General features: G+C 39.7%; 1 protein-coding gene and 1 long non-coding RNA gene across 5 annotated transcripts in view; both read left to right on the plus strand.

The window, feature by feature from the left end:
• The window catches only part of KCNAB1 (potassium voltage-gated channel subfamily A regulatory beta subunit 1), a 494315-nt gene that overhangs the window by 261464 nt on the left and 205024 nt on the right, over positions 1-27827 (plus strand). The window lies entirely within an intron of this gene.
• LOC129532454 (uncharacterized) lies at positions 1386-27382 on the plus strand. Its single transcript, XR_008678213.2, has 3 exons — positions 1386-4083; positions 15773-15838; positions 23510-27382. It is a non-coding gene; the product is annotated as an uncharacterized lncRNA (long non-coding RNA).

A 27827-nucleotide genomic window follows, 5' to 3' on the forward strand; every position in this document is an offset into this window, starting at 1 on the left:
TTCTGGGTGAGTGAGATGGAGCAGGATTTTGAGCTGAGGAGTGATATTATCCAACTTGGGCTTCCTAAGGATTGCTCGGGTTTCTTGGTGAGGAATAGACTGTAGGGGCATAAGTGTAAGCTGAGAGGTCAATAAAAAACAGTGGATAGTCAGTTCATGAGGACGATGGTGGCTTGAATTGTGGAGGCATGGATGGAAACAGTGAGAAGCTGTAGATAAGCCCGTGATGATAATGATGCAGTTCTCTCACATATGGAGCTTCTCTTCTGGGGCTGCCCACTGTAGTGTTTAGCCTTGAGTTTGAATCCAGCGCTGCCACTTATACGTTCTTGATGCTGGCCAAGCTTTTCATCAGTGAAATGAAGATCATGACAGTGTCTGTCTTACAAGTTGTTAAGAGGATTGAATGGAAGGCTTTGCACAGCACTGACTTTAGCATTCTGACACTTTAGTTTTATCATGTTAATGTTAGAAAGCATCAGGAGTTTTGTCATCATGTTTCTTTGTTCTGAACAGCTATTTTTAAATGGATGGTGCATTTTCAACTGATGGAACATTAGAATTTAGGAAATATATAATATAAAAATAAAAAATTGGCACACACACTTGTACTGATAATTTATTAGCATTAGCTTTCAGATTTTCAATAAAAGTTATTTTTCCCTTTTAATTGGGGGTCCATTACTTATTTTTTCTGCTTTTTCTTCTTCTAAAAAGAAAAAATAATCTTCCCTCAAATTTCAAAACTGGAAATCAAACATTTCATCTGGAAATGTATTAGAAATATATTTTTTTCTTGTCTTACCTACTTCTCTCTGGCTCCATACTGAGTTGTAAATAATATATCAGTTTTTTAAAAATAAAAAGCAAATACCTAATCATATGGGTGTTTTGTGTCTCTGACACTGGAAATATAAATTTTAAATCTGACTTGTCTGAGTTTTTGATGAACAAAACTAATATTGTGTATCATGTAGATACAGCTTTATTAGCCTGAATGAAGCTGCAGTTGTCTTTACCATGGAGGCCTCAGCCCTCTCTAGCTTTTATGTGGCAGTGGGAAGCCAACACAGATGCCAGCACTGGCTCTCAGGGCCTATAAGCCCATGATGTTCATGTTCCATTCAAGTCAAAAAATCTAGTTTTTATCTGTTGTGTGCATAGCACCATGATAGGGTTTCTGCATAGAGCAAAAGAAATATTGAATGCTACTCCTTTCAGCTTTTACCTTTATTGGGGAGACAAAATTTACCTGCTTAATGAGTCGAGAACAATGTTAGATAATGTAAAGTAGATTGCCCATTAAAATTAAAATAATATATCAAACGGAATGTTACAAACCATGGATACCAGCTCACCCAATCTTTGTGATCAGCATCAAAGAAAGAGCTGGCCTATGCTTACAAAAGGAGTGGTGTAAAGGCTGGCAGTCCTCGGTCCTGCTGCCCTGTTTGTGATCAACCACATTATCAAGTGTCACAAGCCAGAGATTGTAGGGGCAGAAGAATTCTGGGAACTAAAGAGAATTAGTTCTAGAATTCTAGAATTGTAGGCCTTCACAATTCTAGGAACTAAAGAGAAAGCCAAGTGCCTAGTGCAATGTTTTCTATTGTTCAGGGAGTGAGATTAGTCCTGTGCATTCTGTTCACACAGCTGCCAAGTACCTCCAACAGGGCTTGTTGAGTGATGAGATTTCAGCAGAATCAATCTTGGCACCATCTCCATCTTCTACTGGGCCAATTTAATATAAAGAAGCAAACTGGAGAAAGAGTGAACGAGAGGACTCTTTGTGCAGTAGTGCAGTGGTCTTTCTCCCCTCACTAATCCTCCTCAAAAAAATGGGGTATTTCTCTCCCTGCCCCCAAGCCAAGAGGGAGACTCCAAGAGAATCACTTATAAAACTTGCCATGATTGTACAACATCTTTAAAATCCAAGATGGTGATGGAATGCCATCTTGATAGTTTTCAAGCCACTGGCTGCTGTTAAGGTGTGGAGGAAGGGTCAGGAGAGAGATGGGTGGTGTGACATGGGGCAAAGGCATAAGTATGAAGAGGTGTGAAAACAGGATCCCAATTGGTCCTGCAGGCCCTGAACACTGAGCTCAAAGAGATGAGTTTGCAGGCTACAGACTTCTGAGTGGGACAGGGTAGGTATGCACCAGAGGAGTTGATAAGAAGCTATCAGCTTACCTGCTGGGCACGGTGTCTTACACCTGTAATCCCAGCACTTTGGGAGGCCAATGGGGGCAGATCACGAGGTCAGGAGTTCGAGACCATCCTGGCTAACACAGTGAAACCCCGTCTCTACTAAAAAGTACAAAAAATTACCCGGGCGGGGTGGTGGGTGCCTGTATTCCCAGCTACTCGGGAGGCTGAGGCAGGAGAATGGCGTGAACTCAGGAGGCGGAGCTTGCAGTGAGCTGAGATTGCACCACTGCACTCCAGCCTGGGTGACAGAGCAGGACTCCTCTGACTCAAAAACAACAACAACAAAAAAGAAGCTATCAGCTTATCTCATAAAGGGTTCCACCTCCTAAGAATTGTCCACCAGCATCCACTGTTGGGCTTCAAGAAAATGAGCTAGGGCAGCAATTAGGGCCCAGATGTGGGGAGGACTGGAACTCTCCATGGGCAGAGCAGAAAGGAGACTCCTCCATTTTCTTCATTTTCTTGGATCAACACCATAAGCAGGTGCAAGTGAAAGAGGAGATGGTGTTTGAGGAGCAGAAGACCCCCCACCCTTCTTCTCCTGCTCTTATGTGCCAGTAGCACTGGATTAGGGTGGGATCAGGGATGGAAAGAGATGGAAATATGAATTAAATATGAGGTCAACATGTTAAAAGCAGCAGGGCTGAATCGTAGAACGTGTTTTAAGAAAAGTGATTTAAACGTCATGGAATTGAGCCAACAGAGGCTCAGTGGAAGCTATCACCCTGTGGAAAAGAGAGAGAGGGTTCCAAGAAGTTGAGTTGAAAGTTGTGAGCAGGAAAATAAAACCAATTGATGTTTATACCCTAACAAGTTAAGGCAAGAGTATGTGTTGTGAGAAAATAGGAAAGGCAAAGATGATTTTTGACCAGAGAGTTATCAAGAAGGCTTCAGGGAGAAGGTAGGGGTTGGGTCCTACCACTGAAGGATAGGTCGTGGGTGAATGAAGTGGGGAGAACAGGTGAGCTGTGTGAGGTGGAGGGAGGACCAGTCTGCCTGGAGCAGAGGCATGGGGAGTGTGACAAATTGCACCCATGCGCAGACCTGGGCCAGTGGTGCCCAAGCTTCCACAGGAGGAATTTGGCCTCCATCAGAAAGACAATGGGAGTCATTGCATATTCTTTAGCACTGAGTGAGTGGTCCAATAGGAAGGGTGACTTAGGAAGATGGCTGGTGTGTGAGACAGAGAAGAAGCAAAGGTGCTCCTTAGGAAGTTATTCCAAACCTCTGGTGTGGGGCTAAGGGACACATCAATACGAGTGTGACTTGTTACTCCTGAATCTTTCCTCAGCCCCATTTATTGACTGCGAATAGTGCAGTGTGCACTTAAGGCCCTTCGTTTTAAGTATTTAAAGGGTTCACTGGGTAGGCAGGCTCTGCAGCCTGTTGACGGCTATCCATTCATAAGCTGCATGTCCCTACCTGGGCAGCAATCAGCTTTGGAGCACCCCGTTCATCACACATTTTATTTATGTTACTTTTCGTTCTCCCGTTATCTATAATTTTAAACTGCTGTGTGCTCCCCCAACCTTGCCTTGAAATGCATTAGTAACTATGGGAACGTGATGCTATTAGAACGAGCAGAGCTTAGTGACATGCACAATTGCAGGGTTAAATTGGTTTTGAGATGACTGGCAGTGTGGATGCTATTGCTGAGTAAAATAGGCGACAGGTATTGTGACTACATTAACATAGACCATCACCTCTGGTGGAAGACATGGATATTAAACTAAAGACAGAAATCAAGGCTACATCCTTATCTTAAAGAAGACATGTTCCCAGAGGTTTTAAATAGCGTGAAAAGTGAACTATTGAGAGTTCCAGTAAGAAGGAGACTTTTCATATGCTAAAACCAACAAAATTTCCCCAAAATATGTAAGTATGAATGCCCATTGTGGCTATGTCAAATATCTCATAATCCCAGCACTTCGGGAGGCCGAGGCGGGTGGATCACTTGAGACCAGGAGTTTGAGACCAGCCTGGCTAATATGGTGAAACCCTGTCTCTACTGAAAATACAAAAATTAGCTCGGTGTGGTGGTGCTTGCCTGTAATCCCAGCTACTTGGGAGGCTGAGGCAGGAGAATCGCTTGAACCTGGGAGGTGGAGGTTGCAGTGAGCCAAGATAGCATTACTGTACTCCAGCGTGGGTGACAGAGTGAGACTCTGTCTCAAAAAAAAAAAAAAAAAAAAAAATCTCATAATAATGAAATTAGTTCTATGTGCATTTGAGTGGTCAAATTCTACTATAAAGAAAAAGATTACTGCAGACTCAAAAGATGCAGGTTGACTGCTCATTTGGCCCTCTCCCCAAGGTTTGTGGAAATTTCTCTCAAGGCAGGGAAGGTGTTAACAACTGCCTCTTCTGACAGAAATGGCCACTAGCCTGGTTCCAGCTGGATCAACTAGCCCTGAGGAATTTGTCCACTTTGTGAGCACTTCTCTCCCTGTCTTGTGTCTCCTCAACCCTGCACCTCACCCAGTATTGCAGACTGGATCTTTTTGCTTCACATTTCTGTTTCTTAGGAGGTATCGATGGTCTTATACTTCCACAGCATTAGTAGCAAACAGCAATAGCTCAAATTTATACATTTAAATGAAATCCAATGAAAGAATTTAAGCAAATTCTGATTAACAGTAGACAGTGTAAAAAATAGTATATTATTATCAATTCACTGACATATTTGCTGGATTCAATATTAAAATGGACTAGAAAAAAAATCCAAGTGTTCTGAAAACATTTCCTCCCACCCCTATTTTTTGGCTACTGTGGTAGGTTGAATAATGATCTCCCAAAATCCCTGGACTCTGTGCATGTTCATGGAAAAAAGGACTTTGCAGATGGGATTAAATTTAGGATCTTGAGACGGGAGATTATCCTGGATTATCTGAGTGGTTCTTAAGTGTAATCACAGGTGTCTTTACAAGAGTGAAGCAGAGGGATATTTGATTATGAAAGAGCCAGAAAGAAGGCGATGTGATGATGGAGCAGTGAGAGATTGAGGATGTCATGCTGCTAGCTTTGAGATGGAGGAAGGGGCTGAGAGCCAAGGAGTGCAACTATGGAAGCTGGAAAAGGCAAGGGAAGTGGATTCTCTCCTAAAACCTCCGGGAGGAATCAACCCCGTCTGCATCTTGACTTTAGCAAGTCAAGACTTGACTGAGTTAGGGATTCTGCTCTCCACAACTGTAAGAAAGTAAGTTGGTGTTGTTTTATCTTTTTAAGCCACTGTTTTTGTGATAATTTGTGATAGCAGCAATAGGAAACTAATAGAGGTACCCGTCATCATGTTAAAGCATCAAGTTAAAGCACAGAAAATGGAGGGAAAAATATTGTCAGTGTTTGAGTGACCAGAGTGTGGCGTGAAATTCCTTTTTTGCGCACTAGCTCATTTTCACAGTATTGATTTAAGCTCAAAGCCCCCCTTTTCCATGTAGCCTTCTTTCCCCATCTGGTTAGAAGTATTCTCTGTCTCTCACCTCTGTGTGTAACACTCCCATTCCACCTATTTTCTGCTAGGCATAATTACTAGGTATCTGGCATATAAACCTCTTATCTGCCAATTCATTAGTAAACTCCTGTAGGGCAGGGATCCCAACTATACTTTCCTTTGATTCATTCAACCAGTATTTATTGAGCACATGCTATATACTGGGCACAGTTCAGAGCACTTGAGGGGCAGAGTTGGAGGTGAGAGTAAAAAGGCAAAAATGTAGTACATGTATTTGGTATGTTAGGTGCTGTGTCAAAAATGTACAGGGGTTGGGGGCCAGTGTTAACATGCACTGGGTTGTTACTATGTATCATGCATGTTACCAAGTGCTGATATTTATTCTAATATAACGCTCCCAACTTCCCTATGAGGTTAGTGCTATTATCTCCATTTTATAGATAAGTAAACAGAGGCTCAGAAAGGAATTCTATCAAAGGCCACCCAACCTGCCTGACTCCAGGGGCCAGCCTCCCCACCATTCTGCATTACTGCCTCCATAAGCCCACCCAGCTAGGAAGCAGTATGGGTAGGATTGCCGAGGATGAGAAAGCCCCATGGCCCTGAGCCAAGATCTTTTACATCAGAAACACTAAATGCCAAATGCCTATTTTCTGATTAAAAGCTGGTCATAAGTTAAAGACATATGACAAGTGCATAGGTGACTTTAGCTCAAGATGCAAATAATTAATTGCCCTTCAATTTCTATTACAGGCTGAGTGCAGTGGCTCATGCCTGTAATCCCAGCACTTTGGGATGCCAAGGTGGGTGGATCACTTGAGGCCAGGAGTTCAAAACCAGCCTGGCCAACATGGTGATATCCCCATCTCTACTGAAAATACAAAAATTAGCCAGACATGGTGGCACATGCCTGTAGTCCCAGCTACTTGGGAGGCTGAGGCAGAAGAATTGCTTGAACCCAGGAGATGGAGGTTGCAGTGAGCCGAGATTGCGCAACTGCACTCCCACCTGGGTGACAGAAGGAGACTCCATCTAAAAAAAAAATTATATTGCAACATTTTCTTGGGTCTCCAAAAAATCTGGCATCACGTAAGCAAGAGGCCAGAAACTGGTACATACTTTGTCAATAGGACAATTGCATTACCAAATAATTACATGATATTTCCAACATCAGAGAATGAGTCAGAACTATGGCCAAAGGAAGGTGAGGCTTGTCTCAATGGTGCTATGCAAGTGCCTGCTTTTTTCTCTTACGGTGGCCAGCCTGCCTTGCCAATGGAAAAGGAGGTCATCATCATCTATCTGTAAGCAGGGGGTGGGAGTACTGGGGTATATAGGCTATAGTACACTCAGGCACTCAGGGGCTCTGGATTTGCCTCTGCTAGATGATGTGGCATTAGCCAAACCGCTGAGGTTCTTTGGTAGCCCATCTGTCCACCACTTCCACAACCAGGAGCACCTTGCTCACTGAGGTCCCTGGAATTCCTCATGACCTGAGGCTTTACAGATACAAGCACTGGTTCTCATTCCAAGGACCTGTGTCCTGGAATATTATCAAATATCTACTTACCTCCAAGCTGATGTAAAGGAGTGGAATCCATGTTTTTACTATCCCTTACAAAAGCTTTTTTTTTTTTTGTTTCAATCATGACTACTATGTATTTGTATCTCAACTGTAGCATAAATGAACCCATTTAAGAAAAACGTTTCTCATTATCTATTCATGTGGGGTAAAACCACTTTATAAAAGTATATCTTCATATCTGTATTATCATATTCTCTAAAGTTATAGATATGTCTTGTTACACAGAGAACTGATAATGGTGAATACAATTTTCTTACTTTCTAGAATGGCTGAATGTGAATGTGGGGTCCTAATGTTTAGAACATATAAAATTTGAACTGTACATTGAAATATGGGAAAATAATAGTAGATAACCTGACAACATGTTTGTATCATAGAAGAATAATGGTATTCTAATCTACAGAATAAATAAAAGAGAAATTCTGTGTGTTCACATGCACACACATATACATAAATATATACAGAGAGATCTATATCTTAATACTGTTACAAATGGTACAACTCAAAAAAACTAGTTTACATTTATGTAGCAGTCACATCCTTTTAAGGTTGTTTCACATCTCTTTTCTCATTTTTATTCTTACAAGAATCCTGAGGAGTTAAGTGGGACAAGTCTTATTTCCCGCATTTTATAGATGATGAAGCCAAGGCACAGAGAAGCCAGGTGGCTTAGAAAACCAACACCCACCCCCAGCCAAGCAGTGGTAAAGTCAAGTCAGCTCTTTACTGGGCTGGAAGCCTAGACTCTTTTCTTGACACCTCTGCAGAAAATCAACATAGTAGTGACTCTGTTCTAGAATGTATACCATATTGGTTAAGAGCCTGGGCTGAGGCAAGATCTAAGATCAAATCTTGACTCTAGCATTTACCAGCTGCGCAATCTTGGATGTGTCCCATAACAGGTCAGTCTCAGTAGTTTTCAATCTATAAAATGGGAACTGATTGTACTGTACTTTTCAGGGTTCATAAAATAGATGACACATTCAAAGTAATTGAGAAAATTTAATAAGGGATAAAAGTGTAGGCAGAGTTAAGGGCAGTCAACAAAGGACAGTAAAGCATCCTGTGGATAGCAAAGCAGCTCCCAACTCTGAAGAGGGGAGCAGCTGCCAGCAGCTGAAGAGAGGGTGGTGCCTGTGGAAGAGGGCCCCTGCCAGGAGGCAGGTGACAAAGAGAGGTGCCAGTCCTCAGCCCAAAAGAGCTCAAGTTGGGAGAAGAAATACCAGACTTTACTCTCATCTTACTCTGGGAACCTGACAGAAGCCAGAAGACATGGGAACTCCAAAGATGAAATCTATAAAGGTCAGAGCCCAGGGCACAAAGCAGGGTAAAGAGAGATGGAGAGTGGATCTGCAGAAGCAAATGGAGAATAACCTGCACACAAACCCCGTCACAGGGTGGAGGCTGGGACGATTATATGAGATAAGATGAGAGAAATGACTAGCACAGGGCCCAGAGCATAAGTTCTCAATAAATGTTAGTTGTTAGAATGATTCTTCTTATTATTATTCCCATTAATATTTGGTGGTGTTTTTCAGTTTCAGGGAAATATTTTTAGAATCTTGGCTGAAAAGAACCGACTTTGATCTGGAACCTAGAATAATTATTCTACTCACAGGTGGGATAGGTTTGTCAGCAGTTAGAAATACGATTCTAGACATATCCACAGGACTAATTCATAGGCTTATAAAGGAACTTTTACATGTACATTTTCACATTGCGTCTGGTGACAGTGTAATTAAGATTATGTCAGGGTTTCCATTGTGTCTTGCTATTTTCAAGCTTTTATAACTTGGTTATAAATTTCTGCCCTGGCAAAAACTTGGCTTACTATATCTCAGCCTTTAGATGAAATTTTTTACAGAGAAAAACAATCTTTTAATTGTCTTTCACTTGAGTAATGGAATATATGTGTGTTCATTGTGGGTGTAGATGTGTGTGTATATCCATCCATTAATACGTGTGGTAATAGCTTTGATGTTTTGTCTTCCTTCTTCCCTATCTCGATGCCATTAACCCTGCCACTTAATAAAGGAAATGACTCAAAAAGATGACTCATCCACAATTCCACCTAGTGGAAGAGAAGAAACAAAGAGCAAAAGAGCAGGAAAAGGCAGAAGGGAAAAGAATGGCTATATGACAGATGATTTACAATAGCCTTGCAAATAATTTTTTAATGTATCCCAGCCCTCACACTTTTCACAAAGTCAGTTCCCATTGGAGCTGAAACACGTAACCATTACTCTGCACCCACATGCCTTCTTGGATTTACTGGGAAGGAAAACAATGACTGAGTTAGCAAATAACATTGTAGAGCAAACAGGACCTTCCAGCAATATTAGCATATTGCTTCCATTAAAGCAATATGCTAATTCCCATTCAACTGCTCAACTGAAATTTTAGGCAGGTAGTTAGATATCTAAGATACCTAAGGTAGAGGTACTCCTGGTTATTTACAAAGCTAATCTGCATCTCCAGAATAAAAAGCCAAGCCTGCTTTAAAAGCAGTGACAGAGAGGTAAAAGGAACAGGAAGAAAGCCAAGGAGACATCAAGTGTGCTGGGTGTCTTTCTTTCTTTCTGGAAGAGTTCAGTCAAGTGAGAGACAACAGGACTAAGCAGGATAGGGGGCAAAAGCCTTTGCTTTTTAATATACATCCATAGCTCATGATTTTCTATAACATACTTGAAAATACTCAGTTTTCATTTTGGGTTGGATATAAATTTAGAATCATGGTTGTTAGAAATAAAGGTCTCTGAGGGGTCATCACAAACTCACAGGCCCACAGGGTCCAGGCAGGCAGAGTGAGTGCCCCCGTGGGCCTCTCTGAACCTAAAGGAGCAGACCACATGCCCCATCCACAGCGAGTGGACCCCCAGCTTCCCAGCAACTGTTGCTTTGTTGGAATATGGACCCTATGTTGCCAGATCTTCCAAATATTCAAGAGAAGCTGGAAATCTTCTCAAATGTCAACTCCATGAGGGCATGGAGTGTTTTGTCTTTTCGTTTGTAAGTGTGACCCTGGTGCCTATAAGAGCGTATGGCACACAGTAAGCTCTCAAAAAGGTTTTGCTGAATAAATACATGTAGAAAAGAAAGTAGACAAGCAAGCAAGCTGGATTTTTATGTGAATGCTCTTAAATTTTAATGTTGACAAATAGATTTTTGTTTTGCATGGCTTAATTAAAAGTAGGAGCCCACTTTTGGGAGGACCAAACAAAACTAATCTCAGGGCTAGGTGCGATTTATCACGAGATGCTACTTTGCCATCTCATGTCTAATTCAACTTCTCTGTGCTGCAGACAAGAAAACCAAGGCCCCAAGACATTAAGGACTTGTTTAAGGGTCACACAGATGATTAGTGGCAGAGCCAGTAAACCAATTAACTAACCTTCATCTTTAAATTTCCCATTTATAGCTTTTTCTTCCTTCATACCTTGCTGTTATTTCAAAAATAAATACAAAAACAAAAGCAAAAGATTAATAAATAAAGTTATATTCCTTTATAAGATTTCAAAGTATAGCCTAAAGCTTTAAAATTAAAAGATAAGTTGAGGGGAACATGGAACAACTTAGAAAGATACAGGAGGAACCATCCCTCCTGTGATTTTTCATACAGTCAGCCTGGCAGTGAAATAAGCTCTCCTTTCCAATATTTTGTCAGTTAGAGTAGTCCAGGTTATGCTGCAGGTGCAAATAGCCCCAAGATCTCAGCAGCTTTAAGCACAAGGTTTAGTTTTTGCTCACACTACATTTCCTTCATGGGTCCACTGGAAGTTCACTCTGCATTGTCCTTACCCTGGGACCCAAGGTGGCATTGTCCATTGCTGTGGCAGACTAATTAAGTGAGCATGGCAAATGGTACACTGGCTGTTCAAGCTTCTCCCAGAAGTGATGTTATCACTTCTATTCATTTATTTTTGGGCCTTGTAAGTCACATGGCCATGCCAAACTTAAAAAGGGCAGAGAAGTACAATCCTACCATTTGCTGGGAATGCAGGGGGCCAGAAACACTGGTGAACAGTGCTGTTGATTACCACGCACAACTTCACCTGCAGAGCTCAAGAGCCCTGTGAAAAGACACTATTTTCCCTCAATGCATTCTTAGTTTTAGATGATGTCATGAAATGCACTGACTATATCTATATTTTTTCCCTAAGACTAGTGAAAGGAAAACCAAATGTTTTGCTTATCCACATCTCCTATTGGATATTCTCTGTTTTGCCCCTCTCCTTTAAAATTATTCCAAATAACCTGGTAATCAAGTGCTTAACCAGATGGAAGGAAACAAAAACTTAGAAATATAGCTTAATTGTAAGTACCATGTTACTATTCTGGGTTTCCAAGTAAGTATACCATCTGCTTTGATGAAGTCCAGTTTTAATGTAGATCATACAGGCCCTCTACAACTTCGTGAACATCCTATCTACATAATCAGCCTGCACACTGTGGGCAGGAGCAGGGCTACATCCATCCTGGAAAATGAAGTGTTTTCAGGTACAATTATATTTCCTTTCTACATTCTCTGAGGACTCCCCAGGCCATCAGACAGTGCTGTGCACAGGGTGTCAGGGAGCCATGCTCTGTAGACTGCAGGCTTAGCTACCGTGTTCTAGCTGCACTGATAAGAAAAATTTTGATTTGTCAATAATTGAGTTACCCTCAGTTATGCTGCCCTGAATCAAAGCTGACTATTTTCTCTCCTTAATCTAAACTGCGAGCTCCTCCAGGGAAGTACATTTTCCTTAAACAAAATAAACAAAGGCTTACTTGTTTCTGTACTCTTAGAATCTACATAATCCTACACGAAAGATTTATTAAATGAATGAATGAATGGTGCAAGCAATTGATATGAGCTTAAATGCACTGAAAGAAGTTCTTTGCCCAAATATGTTTTATTTGAGGACAGCTTCCTTGGAATTGAGAAAGTGGTGAGGGCCCATACAGAATTCTTGGTATTCTCACTGTGTACAATTCATTTTCTTTTGCCATTTTCCCACAGAGAACATTTGGGAGATCTCAGAGAAAATCTAGAAAGTGGGAGGCTACCGCAGCAGGACTGTGTCCAGTGAAAGACTGGCATGGTGGGAGGCAGAGGGGAGAGTACCAGGAATGTTGCTGAAATAGCTCTTGCTCGTCCCTCTGTCCTAATTGCTCTGGGCTGGCCTACAAAGACACCTCCACAAGGCGGGTCCAGTGGGCTTTGGGAAGCATGGGGAAGTTCTCCTTTCCTCACCATCACGTGTCCACATCTGCCTCCTGCTGCAGGCATCCCCGGATTAGAGGAGGGCATGCTATTTGCTAATAATAATGGCAGAATAAGTCAGCGCAAGTGCCTGGCCCAGCACAAGTGCTTGCTTGTCTACTTTTTTCTTTTTTCTACATGTATTTATTCAACCAATAGTCTTTGAGAGCTTACTGTGTGTCATACACTCTTATAGGCACCAGGGTCACACTTACAAACAAACAGACAAAACTCCAATATTATTTGCTAATATTAATAGCAGAATAGGTCGGCACAAGTGCTTGGCCCAGGAAAGAGTGGATGCTGGAGCCCAGTAAGAGAAAATTTTCCCAGACCCCTCTCTGTAGTGCACACTTTTCCTTTCTTTTCATTCACATTTAGATAAAATATTCTTTAGAGCAAATGTTTCTGTGCTGGGCATGGTTTTTTGGTTAAGATTCCTGAATTCCCTGTCTCAAGAATGGCTACTGTTTGGAGAAGCATAGGGAGTGAAAATGTGGCATGCAAGCCAATCACACCCAGAGGAACCAGTGCAAAAGCAAACACAGAGCGCTTTTTATGTGCAACATGGGTAATATTGGCCCATTATATCCTCAAGCACATCTCTGAGGCAAATACTCTATTATCTCATTCTAAAGATGCACAAACTCAGAGTTCAACTTGTCAGGACCAAAAGCTACTAAGCGATGGTATTTGAACACAAACAGCACTGCTCTAGCATTCTCAGCTGCGATACTAGGCTTCCTGCTCTATATCCTTTTTCCCTTATGCTTCCAGTTTTTCTTTGCAAGGATATACATTTCAGAACAAAGATTTATGTGGGTATTTTGGGGATGCATATACCTTTTATACAATTTATAACATTGTTTTAATATCAAAATGCATTCTGAGTTCTAAACTCTCAGCTTGCAAATAAACTTTTGGGCCTCACTCTATTTGTAAGCTGGATTTTGTTTTTGGTTTTTTAATTTCATTTTAAAGTTTAGGTAGTTAAAACTGTGTTTTAAAGAAACCAGGCAGTCTGGTTCCAGAAAGTCAAGATCCTTTAACATACCTTAGAATTTAAAAGATAGATCTTAAGAGATGCATCTTACTTGTTTGTTACGTTCCAAAATCATTGCATACAGAGAAAACCAGGTGTCAAAACTACCCTTGAAAGTAGGAAGGCTCCACACTAGAAGCCAACTTAATCACCTCCAATGTGGGAACAAACTATGGTTACTTCTGCTGAACACTAGGTGAAGTAGCCAGCATTTAGGGCCACAAACAAGTGCATAACTTCAGGATCCCTTCAGCCTAGTGAGATGCTCACTCGCACAGCGACAGTCACAAAGGACTGGGTCCAGCTGAGCAAACACAAACGGCAGATTCTCCCAGCTCATACTCGTCCCAGAACAGTTCTTAGATGAAGGAAACCACCAACAGAATGGTTTTAATTATTCTCCTGTCACTTTTCTGCCCCAGTGTGTTTTGTCAAATTTGAATATGTTAAATGAACGTTTGATGTGACTGAACTCAAAATATGTACCGTCAGCCCTTTGTAGTTATGAGTTCTGCATCCAGGGATTCAACAAACTGCAGTTTGAAAATATCTGGGAAAAATGAAAGAACAGTTGGATCTGTACCAAACAAGTACAGACATTTTTCTTGTCATTATTCCCTAAACAATACAGTGTAACAACTATTTACATAGCATTTACACTGTATTAGGTATTATAAGTAATCAGAGATTATTTAAAGTATACAGGAGGTTGTATGCAAATACTACACCATCTTAACTTGAGCTTCTTATATCCATTGTAGGTCCTGGAACCAGCCTTGCACAGAGACCGAGAGATGACTATATATAGTGATGCAGGTCAATAGGAAACTTAGGGTCTGAGAATGATTTTAAGATAATCACAAAAGCATTCTAATTCTTATTCCTTTACCTGCTTCTGTAGAACATTTTAATATTTAACAGAACCACTGGTTTCCAAGGGATTCCCTTTAGAAATGCAGTATTAAGAGACGGAGGCATTACTGATTGCTCCAAGTACTTCTGGGGTTCCGATACCTCTTGCCTAATGAGCCTCTTAGCCCATGTCAGTTTTTAAGTCCACATATCTGAGGAGACTACACTATAGGAGAAGCTGCTTGGATTTTGAGTGATCAGCTCTTCTTTTATTAGAAGATGATGCTACCGATGTGCCAAGAAGAAGCTCATATTTTAAATTATTTTTCCAAGAGTGTGAATCTGCACCAATCAGCAACACCTTTCTACTAGCATCCGCTTGGTGCACTGATCAGCAGGCCCTTTGACTTAGTTGCGGATTTACCTTCTATTATTTGACTCCTAAATTCTTCTTAATTTTTTTAAGATTTGGGGCTCACCTATGTAAGAAATTAATTCTTTTGTTACTCATATTGGTGTATAAATATAAGTGGTTTTCAGGAAGATTCTTTAGGTAAAGTGGTAGATATGAAGGACCAATGACTGGAGTGGGTTTTCAAAATGTCCTTTGAAAAAGCATAAAACTGAAATACTTGTACTGTTTCATTGGTGTTCAGGGGGGAAATGACACTTGCATTTATTAGACTTCTCCTTTATCCAATGTATACAGATTTGTGTTTATTTACATCATCCCAGTAGAACTCCATGTCATAAAACTGTAAAAATGCTTAACTCAATCATTCATGTACTTGGTTTTGTCTTCATTCTGTCTGTACATTGACCCCCATGTCCTAAATCTTTCAACCATTAAAAATAGTATTGGAGAAGTATTTTTTAAACAAATCCCTTGATCCTATGTGAGATCTGTGTCATTCTGAAGAGAGGATGTGAGGTGTTTCTTTTATGTCGGTAAAGGTTGAGTTGCCATGGTAATGACTTATTGTGCAATATTGGGAGACGTGCTTTAGGAACATGGCATGTGGCAACCCCATATTGGGTTCCTGTTATTATAGTCGTGTCATACCTTGACTTTTCTTGGTCCCAAACAATCTTTCCATCTTTCATACTATCCGGAATTTGCATTTCTAGTGTAAAGCTTCCTTTTTACTGCTTCCTGTTGCTTTTAGAACAACCAAAAAGAGAATTATTATGGAAATGGCTTTTATTAAGTATGAAAGAGAAACAAAGTTCCCATGATTTTTACAGCATTTTCAAACATGTAGAGTGCTTTGCTTTTAATTTCTTCAGTTATGCATTGTTACTACTTCTTAAAACCAAGGAACATCACATAGAACAATTATCAAAAACCAGAATAATTTATTTTGCTTTTTTTTTCTCTCACTTCCTCAGGACTGCACATATGTTTGATGAAAATACATGAAGAATTGGGTGTGCTTTTAGGGTATGATCAGAAATGTGAGTCTGAATTAATAGAAAAATTGAAACCATAATCTAAGTCCTGCTATATCAGCATCTTTTTTAGCTGAATGGATAGACATGTATTTTCACTTAAATAATTCAAGTTCATCCTGTCCTTGGCAACAGTTTGGTTCTCACAAGACTTTAGAGTCCAAGCTATATTTTCTATATTAGTCTATATTACAATGCACTTTAATTAGGAAGCATAATAGGTAAGTAGAAAGTGGTTTCATTAAGACCTTGCTCTATAATTTTCATTCATCTCCAGGGAAATGTTGCCCATGTATGTTTCCCATGAATCGGTGCCATTTTAGTGATTATGTTGAACAGGTTTTTCAGAGGACACCTCATTTATTCATGCATTTACTCATTCAATAGATGCTATTGAGCACCTACTTTGTGCCAAGGATGCTAATTTGATGCCACACGCTCACCTGACTGATGGAGTTCTCAAGTTCAGAACTGATACCAAGTGGGAGCCAGCAGTCACAGGCCTCTCATGTTTCCCAGGCTTTGCTAGTTTGGGGACTTTTCCTCAGACCATCCCAGTCATATTCATTTTTCAATGGCTCTTTATCACAATATCACTCATTCACTCAACTGGCATTAGTTAGGCCAGGCTTTCTACCATGCTCAGGTAATAAAAAGACCAGGGTAGTCCCTGCCCTAAGAGGCTTAGTCCAGACCCTTTGGAATCCAGTTCTTGAGAGTGTGAGTACAGGGGAGCTCCTTTTCTTATTAACCCCACTAGAATCATAGGTTTTCTTCAAACTCTTTCGTCTCTTCAATTCTCCCCTCCCTTTGCTCCTCCAAGCAAGGCCTTATGAGGGTACAATTCCTGAAAATCATGGCACTGAACTTCATTTGCCCAAGGGTGCCCAATGTAGTATATGGGATAACAACTTTCATTTATGGAGGGTTTGTTATATGCCAGATATAGTGTGAAATACCTTACACCTACTGGCTCATTTAATCCTCACAAAACCATGTGAGGTGGATACTACTATCATTCCTGTCTTACATATGAGAAAATCAAGGTTCAGAGTAACTGTTCCGAGATCTCTTAGGTAGATAAGTGGAAAAGCTGAGATCTAAACCCAATTTTGTCTGACTCTGGGGCTCAAGCTCTTAAACTTTGCAGTACAGTCATAATTACTCCATGGCAAGTTATGGGTCCCACTGTAGTGTTCATTCTCTTTTATAAACTGATATCCATGACACTATTTTTTTTACACTTTATTGAGAAGCACATGTCTCTTACTTGTAAATCTCTTCCAAAGTAAATGTGATTCATAGACCTAGGAAGAGGAAGTGGATACTATTATTTAATGGATTTCAGAAAGATTTAAAAATTAAGTAAAGAAAATAACTTATCTTTCCTTTGGATACTTGTTCCATGTTTTTAAAAAATATTTTATATATTAACAAATGTATATTAAATATAACATTTCTATATTAAAAAATATAAGGGTTCAGCATAACATGAAAGTCTGAGATATGTATTGCCAAATTAAAATTATCATACTGGCCAGGTGTGGTGGCTCACACCTGTAATCCCATCTCTTAGGGAGGCAGAGGTGAGAGGATAGCTTGAGCCCAGAAGTTCGAGACCTGCCTGAGCAATATAGCAAGACCTTGTTCTCCACAAAATGGAAAAAAATAAAATAAAATAAAATAAAATTGTCATACCAACTCAGGAATGCACATATATTTTATTTATTTAATGTAATTAGGTTTTATAATTGCACAAAACAAACTTCTCCTTATATTTCCTCAAGTAAGTTGGGGTTTACAAAAAGGATACTCATAAGATAATGAACCATGGATGACAGGAATCTTATAGGACTCCAAAGAAAATAATCATAGAATAGCCAGTTCTCCCCTAGAGTGGATACTAGGCAGCTCTAGAAACTTCAGAAGCAGGGGTTAGTTCATCATGCCTTGGGTGCTTCTCCACCAGTCACGCCAAGCTACTCTGGGGGTCTGCTCCCTTCTCCTGCATCTCTGACTTGCTTATTCATTTCTTCTTTCCCGTATTTTTGCCCTGTTGCATTGGATATGCTTATTTATAACCCCTAACTGTCTTTGACATGGCATCTCTATACATCTCTTAAACTGCTGCCCTACCTCCTAACAACTTCATTTTCTCAGGATATTCTAGCTAAAATTTCTATGAGAGAGGATCAGATATGCCCAGCTTATAACCATTATCTCTGTCTAGGCAGAGTTCTGACCATATGTCATAGAATATTGGCAAATATATAGATGTCTCAGGCCTGTAGGGAGGTGCCCACTCTGATCCCAGATGCTTTCAGTGCACAAGAGTAGTAATGGCAAGGAATGGGATTCTCATGATGAAAAACATTACATTCTCAGTAATCCTTCAGCAATGTGGTCTACTCTGACTCTATGAGATCTGGCATCTGGCAACTTCTCCAACCTCAATTCTTATCACTACTCTCCCCATTCAGCATACTGCAACTATGATACAGTCTCACCATTCCTCACTGCAGCATGCTCCTGCCTGAGGACCTTTGCACTTGCTGTTCTCTCTACCTGGAAAGCTCTTCTCACAGCATTTGGCATGGCTCCCTTCTGTACTTCATTCATTTCTCTGCTCAGATATTTCCTCCTCCTTGAGATCTTGTCTGGAAACACTGTTTAAAGTGGTAATCACTGTCATTGTCTATCTCCTCACCCCATTTATTCTTCTTTATAGCATTGACCACTACTTGGTATAACTTTATATGTTTATTTAATTATTTGGGGTCTTTTTTGTCTTCTCCCATTAGAACATATGATTAAGAGTAGAAACAACATTTATCATGTTGTAGCTCAGACTCCATGCCCTGAAAAGCAGATAAGAAACAATTGACAGGAATACTGGCTTGCAAACCTCTCTGTGTCTAAGTAGGATTCTCTTTGCAAAGTTTACTACACCAAATTAAACATATTTTTAAAAATCTGGTTAAGGCAAATGTAAGAGCAATAATAAAATAGCATGTCTCTATGGTTGTGATTCAGCCCACTGACATATTCAATATTTGAAAGACAGCAGAAGAATTTTGTGTTAATATCAGTCACTTTATTTCCTTCTTGATCTGAGACTTAGAATTCACCTTAATCTGCCCGAAATAGACAGGAGTGCATGTGTTGTGGCCATACAATCCAAATGCCTTGTCTTTGAGTAGATATGACTACCTTGGAACATGGCTTGAAAGGCATTTTCTCAATAATGTATTTTTTTAAGGATGATCCATAATGAGATAGATCAGGATATATTAATTTCTATATGCTAATATTAGCATCATACTTTGAGAAATATGATTTCAAGCCATATTTAACAAGTTAGATATACCATTAATTTATTAACCCATATATAATGTGTACTGTGTGTCACATATTGTGTTACTGATGCAGATATAGTACTATGGGCTAGATCCGGGGCTTACGTAAGTAAGTAACTCATGGCCCTGTCATCAAGCAAGCATTCATTGTAGCATGGGAATTGGAAATATGAACAAATAACTGAATATCTAGGCTTATGGGATCTATTAGGGAAATATCCCAGGCCCAGAGTTGGCACAGAAAATATCCCAGGCACAGAGTTGGCACAGAGTAGAAAGTGGTCAGCTGTATCTTGGAGTCAGGGGAAATGGAGAAGACAAAGATTAAAAACATTTCAGGAGATGATTAAGACAACAGGAGGCAAGCATTCCAGATAGATGGCTTTCTTCATTCCTGCTTATCTCCCTTGTTTCAAGTTCTTGACTCTCTACCATAGCTTTCGTGTCTCCCTCTGGTGCTCGCCCAGCATTTGTTTCCCCAGTTCTGCATAGCTCTTAACTTGGCCTGTGACTTCCATCTGGGATCTCATGTTGTCTAACTCCTGACTCCATGGAATTATGCTCCCTACACCTGCCCACCACCCCAAAATTCTATCCCAACAGCCAACATTCCTTCCCATCCACACTTCTCCATACCTCATAACATGAAAATTTAGGCAAGAACAACATGGACAAAGAAACAAAGACACAAAAATGCTTGGCCTATCAGGGAGCTGCATGTCATTTGCAGTGGGATAGCAGATAGGAAACAAGGACGATGGTAAATGAGTCTGGATAGTGGAAGTAGATCATGAAGGGCTTGGTATACCACTTAAAAAGAGTTTGGGGTCTATTCTACAGGCCGTGATGAGCTGTGAAATGTTTTTGAGGAGGAGCTATAGCAGAAGCTTGGAGGTTGGATTGAAAGAACATGTCGTTTCTGGGAAAACTACAATGAGATAAACACCTCTTACGGACACTGATCTTATATTAACACCTCCAAATCCACTAGATTTCCCAAAGTGTTGTCTCATCTTTGGCACGTGTTGCTATTGTGGTTAAGTTATCTGGATATGAATTTGGTGCTCCTTTATTATTTAGCTGGGTCACTCTATCCTGTAGTTATGTCGTTATTGTATTAAATACTACTAATTATAAGACATAACTGTTATTGAGTTGAGTTTCATCAAGTTAGTTTCAGCTCATGGTTGCAGCTTGTCTGTCCTTTCTACTTGTAGGCCAGGTACAAATTCCATAGTTGCATCTTCTGATCTCTGTAGAATTGTTAATAGAGTTGTTGAACAGAGTGCAGTATAGTGTATAAAAGCATTGCACAGAAGCATTAAGGATTTCCTTCCAGGGAGAAATTGATCTATAATTCAATAGGCTTTGAGTAAGTTCTTAAGTCAGCTACAAAGCCACTTGGCTCCACAGTCTACCTGGTGAGTCTTTGCCTTGTTGAAATGGAGTTGTTTGATATTTGTATTATTTCTGTAGTCTATCAACTTATTATAGTATATCTAGACATTTGGTATCCAAATGGGAAAAGATTCTACCTTTTGACATTATCAAAATTTTCTATAGTGAGTTCTTTTCTAAGTGGGAAGTTACGGTGAGGTTTAAAAAAAACTTCCTTTTACCGCACTTATCTTTTTGCTGGTGACAACCTTGTATTCAGCCAGTCAACTTGAGATCTCTAATATCTTCAGGGTGAGTGGAATTGAAGACCAAAAACATGAGATGCTTGACTTTAAAGATCAAAATATCAAGAGGCAGGGCGAAAATTTGAAATGCCTTGAGATCAGACAGAATTTGTCCCCATCTTCCCCTTCCTTCCCCCACCACCTAATGTGGACATAAGATAAAGGCACTCTGAGCTGGAAATGGGATGGAGAAGTAGGAAACAAGAGATTGAGATGCTGGGGCAGGGGTAGGGGAGCAGGGGATGATTGCCTGCCTACAGTTCTTCAAGTCAAAGAAAAGGATGGAAATCTACTGAACTCTTCCACCTTTAGAGATCCAAGAGTAGAGGGATCCCTGGGAGAGAACCCCGCCACAGCTGGGCCTTATGCACCAGTGGCATGAGATGGGAATAGGTTGGATAGTAGATTAGGAATGACTACAAGGGGTCTCTTGGACAGAGCATCCTAAGGGGGACACATGGAGCCATCTGTGGCCTGAGAGGAGTGAGGGAGGGCAGCTAAACTCTCTCAGTGTCCCAAGTAATATGGGAATTTGGCTAAGGAAGAGAAAGAAGCTGAAAAAGGAAGCCATTTCACTCTTGCCAAGAGAAAACATCAGAGAAGAGAGCCACAAGGACCATCCAATAGAAGATGGTAGAAAGACCAGACTAGAGACTCTTAGCAAATGTGGGTGTAGACACAACTCTCCTTTGAATATCTTCCAATAATTCCACATTTCAAGGGAGTCCAGACCAGGCTGGGTTAAGATTTAGAAGTAAATGCTTTCCTTTTTCAACACTTGCATTTACATAAGCTCAGAGTTTATAATCAACCCCACAGAAAATGGGGTAAATAGAGAAAGGAATTCTGAATGAAACAGAGTTTTAATTCCAAAATAACTTTGAAATCATGAAATTTCATTGATTTCCCCAAATATAATTAAATTTTCTGAAAATGAGGCCTACAGAAAAAAATTTAAAACTTGTTTTTTCAGAAACTTAAGTATGTAAAATATATCCCATCCCTCCTTTTATAATAAAGTGGGGAGAAACCATGAAAAGTGAGGAAATTGGACTTTCTATGGCTTATGATCAAATCCATGTTGGTGGCTAATTATAAATTATAACCTTTTCCTCAGCTAAATGCATATCCTTAGCCTAGGAATCAGCATTCGCCTTATCAGTGTTGTTTCCAGGGCCCATTTCTTCCCATTAAAAAAGAAAAATCAGAGCAGCATCTGCCTGTTTCCTCCCTTTAGGCACTTCTCTTTACCACAATTGCTCTCAGAGCTCTGACAGTTTCCACAATCCAGGTATCTACACTCTTGGAAGATGACCAGGAAGGCTTCCAAAAAAAATTCTTTTACAGCCACAAGGGCATTTTACTCTGTTGCCCCCAGTGCTAGGTCTTAGTTCCACTTTGAATCATTTCTTCTGACGTTTTCACCTTGAGACTATTTTCACTTAATGGAGGAAGATGAGCTCAAAAGGAGAGCTCAGCAATTCTGTTCTGGTTGTCACTAATCCCATTACATCACCTATCCCAAGCAGTGACCATTCTTTCATCATTTCCCTAAGACAATGCCTGACCCAGGTAGATGCAAAGAAAATCTCTGTTGAGTGAACGGAGCTCCCAGCATGTTTTCTGTGGTCCCTGAGCCTTTTTCTTTTGTCTTTTAGTGCTTTTGGTAAGCCTCAGCTCACTTCTGTCCTCCCAGGGCATGCTGCATGCCTTCTCAAAGCTTCCAGGCCTTTCAAGCTTTATAGCAAAGCCCTTGGCATTCCTTTTCTAGGTTACTATTTTGGTGTTCCTCTTATGGAATGTTCCCCTTATATCTATTAAAACTACTTTCTAAAAACAAAAAACAGTTGTGTGCAGGGTAGGGAGACTGAATCTCCTTCTCATCCTGAGCGTAGCCATCACCTTAGCCCAGGAAGAGGTTCTTGTGGGCAGGGGATGTGGCTCTGCCCTCAGGCTGGAGAGGGGCTCCTTGTCCATCACTGATAATCAGTCATTGGAAACCTGCTCCTAGGACCCTTGAAGTGACTGACTGGCTTGCAAACAATATTTTCTAACCAGTTATTTAAAACTATACTAAGATCCTTTTCTGAACACTTAACAGCACCAGCGATCATGTAGATGTTCTAACAGTAAGAAACACATTCCCGTTTGGGATGGTATTCAGACACAACTAATGAAGAGTGGAGCTGAAGAATGGAAAAAACCAGGGGTGGTGGGGGTGGTTATTGTGCAGATCAGTGGTACCCAATTGTTGGACAGAGGTCCAAGCTAGTTCAGACAGAAGATTCTAACAGTGCATGGCAAAATGAGTAAAATAAAAACAAAGGAGTCAGTTGTTTTTTAAACTAACATTCAGTGTAAAAGAATACCCTTTCATTTATTCTTAAGAGAATTTAAAAAATATTTTGACATATAGACACATACATAATTTTACATAAATGAGAGCATATAAATGATTTTTAAAGTAAAATTTAGAGTATTTTCTTTCACTTTCTTATGGTATTACAATGGCTTTTTTTTTTAATTATGAAACCCTGATAATAGCAGATAGTGGTGGGCATTTTGCCGCATGTTAGCTATGTCCATGTTTGGCAGAATAAAAGTTAGCAATCTTATGTCTATTTCCCAAATTCTTTTAGATTGCCTACTTGTCCTTGAAATCTGGACACCTGGAAGCCCCTGGTGTTGATGAATTCCCCATGAACCAAGTTTGGCGGCAGGGCGTCAAATTTTCCAAACAGTCTTGTGTTCTGAAACCTACCAGGATGAGCCAGACAAACATTAAGAAAGGGGATGTATACCTACACACAAGTCAGCAGTGGCCTGGAAATTCTCCCTGCTCTTGTCAGAAGTACCTGAGCTCAGGATATCTAAGGCTGGGATGCACAGGACATCCCTGCAGCCTTCCTTCAGTTCATCACATGTGAATATCTGCTATAACTTGATGCAATACTCTTGATTGGAATGACTCTTGACACATTTTATACAAAAATAAACTATGAATAGTATGTGGGGTTTTTAATTAAAATGAGTTTGGTTACCAAAAAAATTATTCATTTCTGGGCTTTATGTGTTTGAATTCTTATTTGAATGGTATGTTTTGTAATATAAAACATTAATGAAAGTTTACACATGAATTAAAAGGGGTCAGGCATAAATAGTTTGATGCCCAGATTTTCTTGCTTTCATATAAGGATCCCACTCCTTCACCAAATTGTTTTTATCAAGTTTAGTCATCCAATTTCTTTTCATGAAGTGAAATCCTTTATATTCTAGTCCTTTAACCCTCTCAATTGTACCGTATTTACCCATAAACTTGTGCATTACAATTACTTGGAACTGGTCTGTTGTAGAATAGTGCTCCCCACCTAGTGTAGTGGGTTAGTTTCAACCAGTATTTGCCAATGTTCACTGTGGTACAAGCACAGTTTTTCAGAGTGTCTTGACATCTGCTATGAGGAATGTCTCCACCTGCCAAATGGGACCAAGGCTTCCATGCTCAATAAACTTCCACCTGCCCTAGAGATGCAGTAATTTCCCTCCAGCAATCAGAGCACAGTCAGACCCAGATGTCTGAGTTTTCTTTTCGAAAATATGACCATTGTGATACAAACCCATTGGGTAAAATTTTAAAGTAATAATAAAATTGTGGTTGATTGTTGTGAAAACTTCCTTACCCTTAAGTGCTTAGTACTATGTATGATCTGAGATTTCCTCTGGGGAGATCAATTTTTTTCCCCTGGATTTTATGATTGTTTATTTCCTGGTTTCCACAACCAAGTTTATTCAGAAGCTTAAATGTGAAACTGTTCTCAAAATTATGTATCTTTTCCTTGATTTCTTTATTAACGCTTTGTGGAGTTGGCCTTGCCAGGTAAAGCCTCAAGGAGCTTTGAAGCTGGCCTGAGATAAAATGGGAATGGAGTGAAAATGTGTCTGGGTAGTACTCCTGCAATCCAACCCCACTTAGGCATCATTTCTCACTCCTTCATCCTGTCGTACCCTACTCTTTTTACTTTGGAAGATGGAGTAAATGCACACACAGTGGGAAACTTCAAACAGTAAAAAAGAATACATAGTTACAAGTAAATTTCCCCCTTTTGGCTGTCCTGAGTTCCTCCATGTTGGACCGTAACCAGTTTTCTATGCATTCTAACAGTCCACACACATACCAGTATACAAACGCACATAGAAACACACACACACACACACACACGTGTATAGCTTTTTCTTATAAAATGGTGACATACTATACACATTGACCTTCGTCTGGCTTTTTTATTTAATAATATATCTTAAAATCTAGTCGTATCAGTATGTATTGCTTCATTTGTTTTAGAAGACTATTCTTTGTGTAGCTATATTATAATTGACTCAGAGACTTCATATCAATGAATATTTAAATAGTTCCTAGCTCTTTTCTGCACACACACACAATAGTTGTACTGAATAGTGCAACACATGCATTTTTATATACAGCTATGAGTATATTTATAAGAGATGTAAAATTGCAGGGTCAAAATGAATGTCCATTTTAAATTTTCATGCACATTGACAAATTATTCTTTAATAAAATAGCTTCCAAATACACTCCTAGTGATAATGTTTGAGAATGCCTATTTGCCACACTTTAGTAACTTTTTGATATTTGCTAACATGACAGGTAAAATGTGATATGTCAATGAAGTTTTAATTTGCATCTTTTCACATATTTAAAATTCACTTTTTTTTTCTCTTAACTTTCTGTGAATGTGTTCATTTATCAATTAGTTGTTGGTCTTTTCATGTTGATGTGTTTGTGCTCTTTATAAAAAAATTATCTTTTTAGATATCAGGCAGAAAACAAATGATATTTTCCCAGAAAAATTTAGTTTGTATGTATTCAAATGTATTCGGTTTTCGGGTTTGTGTCATGCTTTAAAAACCCTAAAAGCCCTTCTAGATTAATTTTTAAATACCAAATTTTCTTCTAAAACTTTTATGGTTTTATTTTTTGCATTTAAATTCCTGATCAATTTTGGAATTTATTTTGGCATAATGAGTGTCTTTCTCCCTTTATTTTAAAGGAAAAAGAACTTTCCCCATTGTGGCAGCACAGGGTCAGGGAAATAGAAATACAGAGTTAAGTGGACACTACACCATCAGTAGGTAACCTTCCCTGACCAGTGGATTTATCTCCCTGGCTCTAAGCTTTTTGACAAATGAATATGTTGATAGAATGATGCTCCCCAACATCAAGGAGTTGGATGAAGGAACCACCTTGGAAGGGCCTTCTCTTTCCTATCGGATCTTACTTGCAGAATGCTCTTGAGTCATATGGACCTAGGGGCAAAACCTGGCTTTACTCTTGTCAGTTGTGATGAGTTGTTTTATCTCAGCCTCAGTTTCTGTATCTGTGAAAGTTAAGGACAACAGTTCCAACACATCGTGATTGTTATGAGTTAAATGAGAAAAAGTGTATGATATTTCCTGGCACAGTGCCCAGCATCTAAAAGCTGCCCAATAAATGTGCATTTAATCCTTAATTTTCCTTTGATTTTTTTCCACTTAAGTTTTTCTCATACCAATAGAAATCAACACCGGTTGGAAATCACAGCCCCAGCTTCCTGTTTTGGCCTTCTTCTCACAACTTAGTCCTTTCACCCACTCTTCTGGTATCTGGGACCCTGGCCTCTATACCCATCAGAACTCACTGTGGAATCATGTGGACTTTAATGTGAACCACTAAGCTTGAACCTGAAATTACACCTGAATTTCCCCAACCTCAGGCTTTCTCGTATCAGTACTGCCATCATTGCACTGGTTCCCTGATCATTTCCTTGACTCCAGCCTTGCCCTTCTTTCCCAAATGCATGCTAGAGCCTGCTGCTAAATTGGTCCTCCAGAAATAAATCGGATCACAATGCTTTCCTGCTTAAAGGCTAAAACCCCAGTGGCTTTGCATGACAGACAATGCCCTCCATGATCTCCCTCCTGCTGGCATCTGGAGCCTTTGATTTCTTGTGGATTTCCTGAACACACTATTAATTTTCCTGTCTCAGTGACTTTATCCTTGGCATTCCTTCAATCCAGGATGCATTTTGCCTTATTTTTTAGTCTAGAAAATGCTTATTCCTCAAGAGCCTACTCCAGCTTCCTCCTCCTGTGTGTTTATACACCCTCCCCTTTCCCTCTGTCATTACCTTGCTTTTACTTCTGCCTCTAACCAAGGAAAGTGGCTACTCCCTCTTTGAGTCACCACTTTATACATACGCCAATCACGACACCAGCTGACACCTCCATTACTCCTCACATACTATGAAATTATTTACATACGTGTCTGGTCTTCCCTTGACTGTGAGTTCCTTGCCATTGAGGACTATAGCTCTATTTACTCCTATCGCATGTCCTTGCACATATTAAACACTAAAATTATTTGTTAAACATATTAATCCATCAATATCCAGACATTATCTAGATTTCCAGGTAAGGAAGTAATTGTCTTAGGCTTTCCAGACTCTGGAACATATCATTTTCAGCCAACACTGAGATACCTCAAGAAAAAAATCTTTCATTTTTCTTTTCCTTGTCAACATTTCACCTGTCATTCGGTATTTTATGACATGAGCTTATAATAAAACAATAATAAATCAAAATTGTGCTTAGATAGAAAGAACACAATGCCTTCAAAAAAACAGTGCTAACTGTCAAAGTGGGATTCTATAAAATTGTTTGGGTTTTTTTTTTTTTGCATTACACAGATATGAAAATAATAGCTTGAGGTCCTTTTGGCTAACATTGTGCATTTTATATTTTACTGTGAGATGTCATTTTTGTGAAGTTGATTTGTGGTTATCTACTTGGGAGTAAAAAGTCAGAAACATTGGTTACAATTCTAGGAACTATAATTATTGGTTTAACTTAATTTTTGGAATCTAGAACATGTTTAAAAGTAATAGGCCAGGCGCGATGGCTCAC

The sequence above is a fragment of the Gorilla gorilla genome, chromosome 2 (assembly GCF_029281585.2).
Source record: "Gorilla gorilla gorilla isolate KB3781 chromosome 2, NHGRI_mGorGor1-v2.1_pri, whole genome shotgun sequence".
NCBI lineage: Eukaryota > Metazoa > Chordata > Mammalia > Primates > Hominidae > Gorilla > Gorilla gorilla.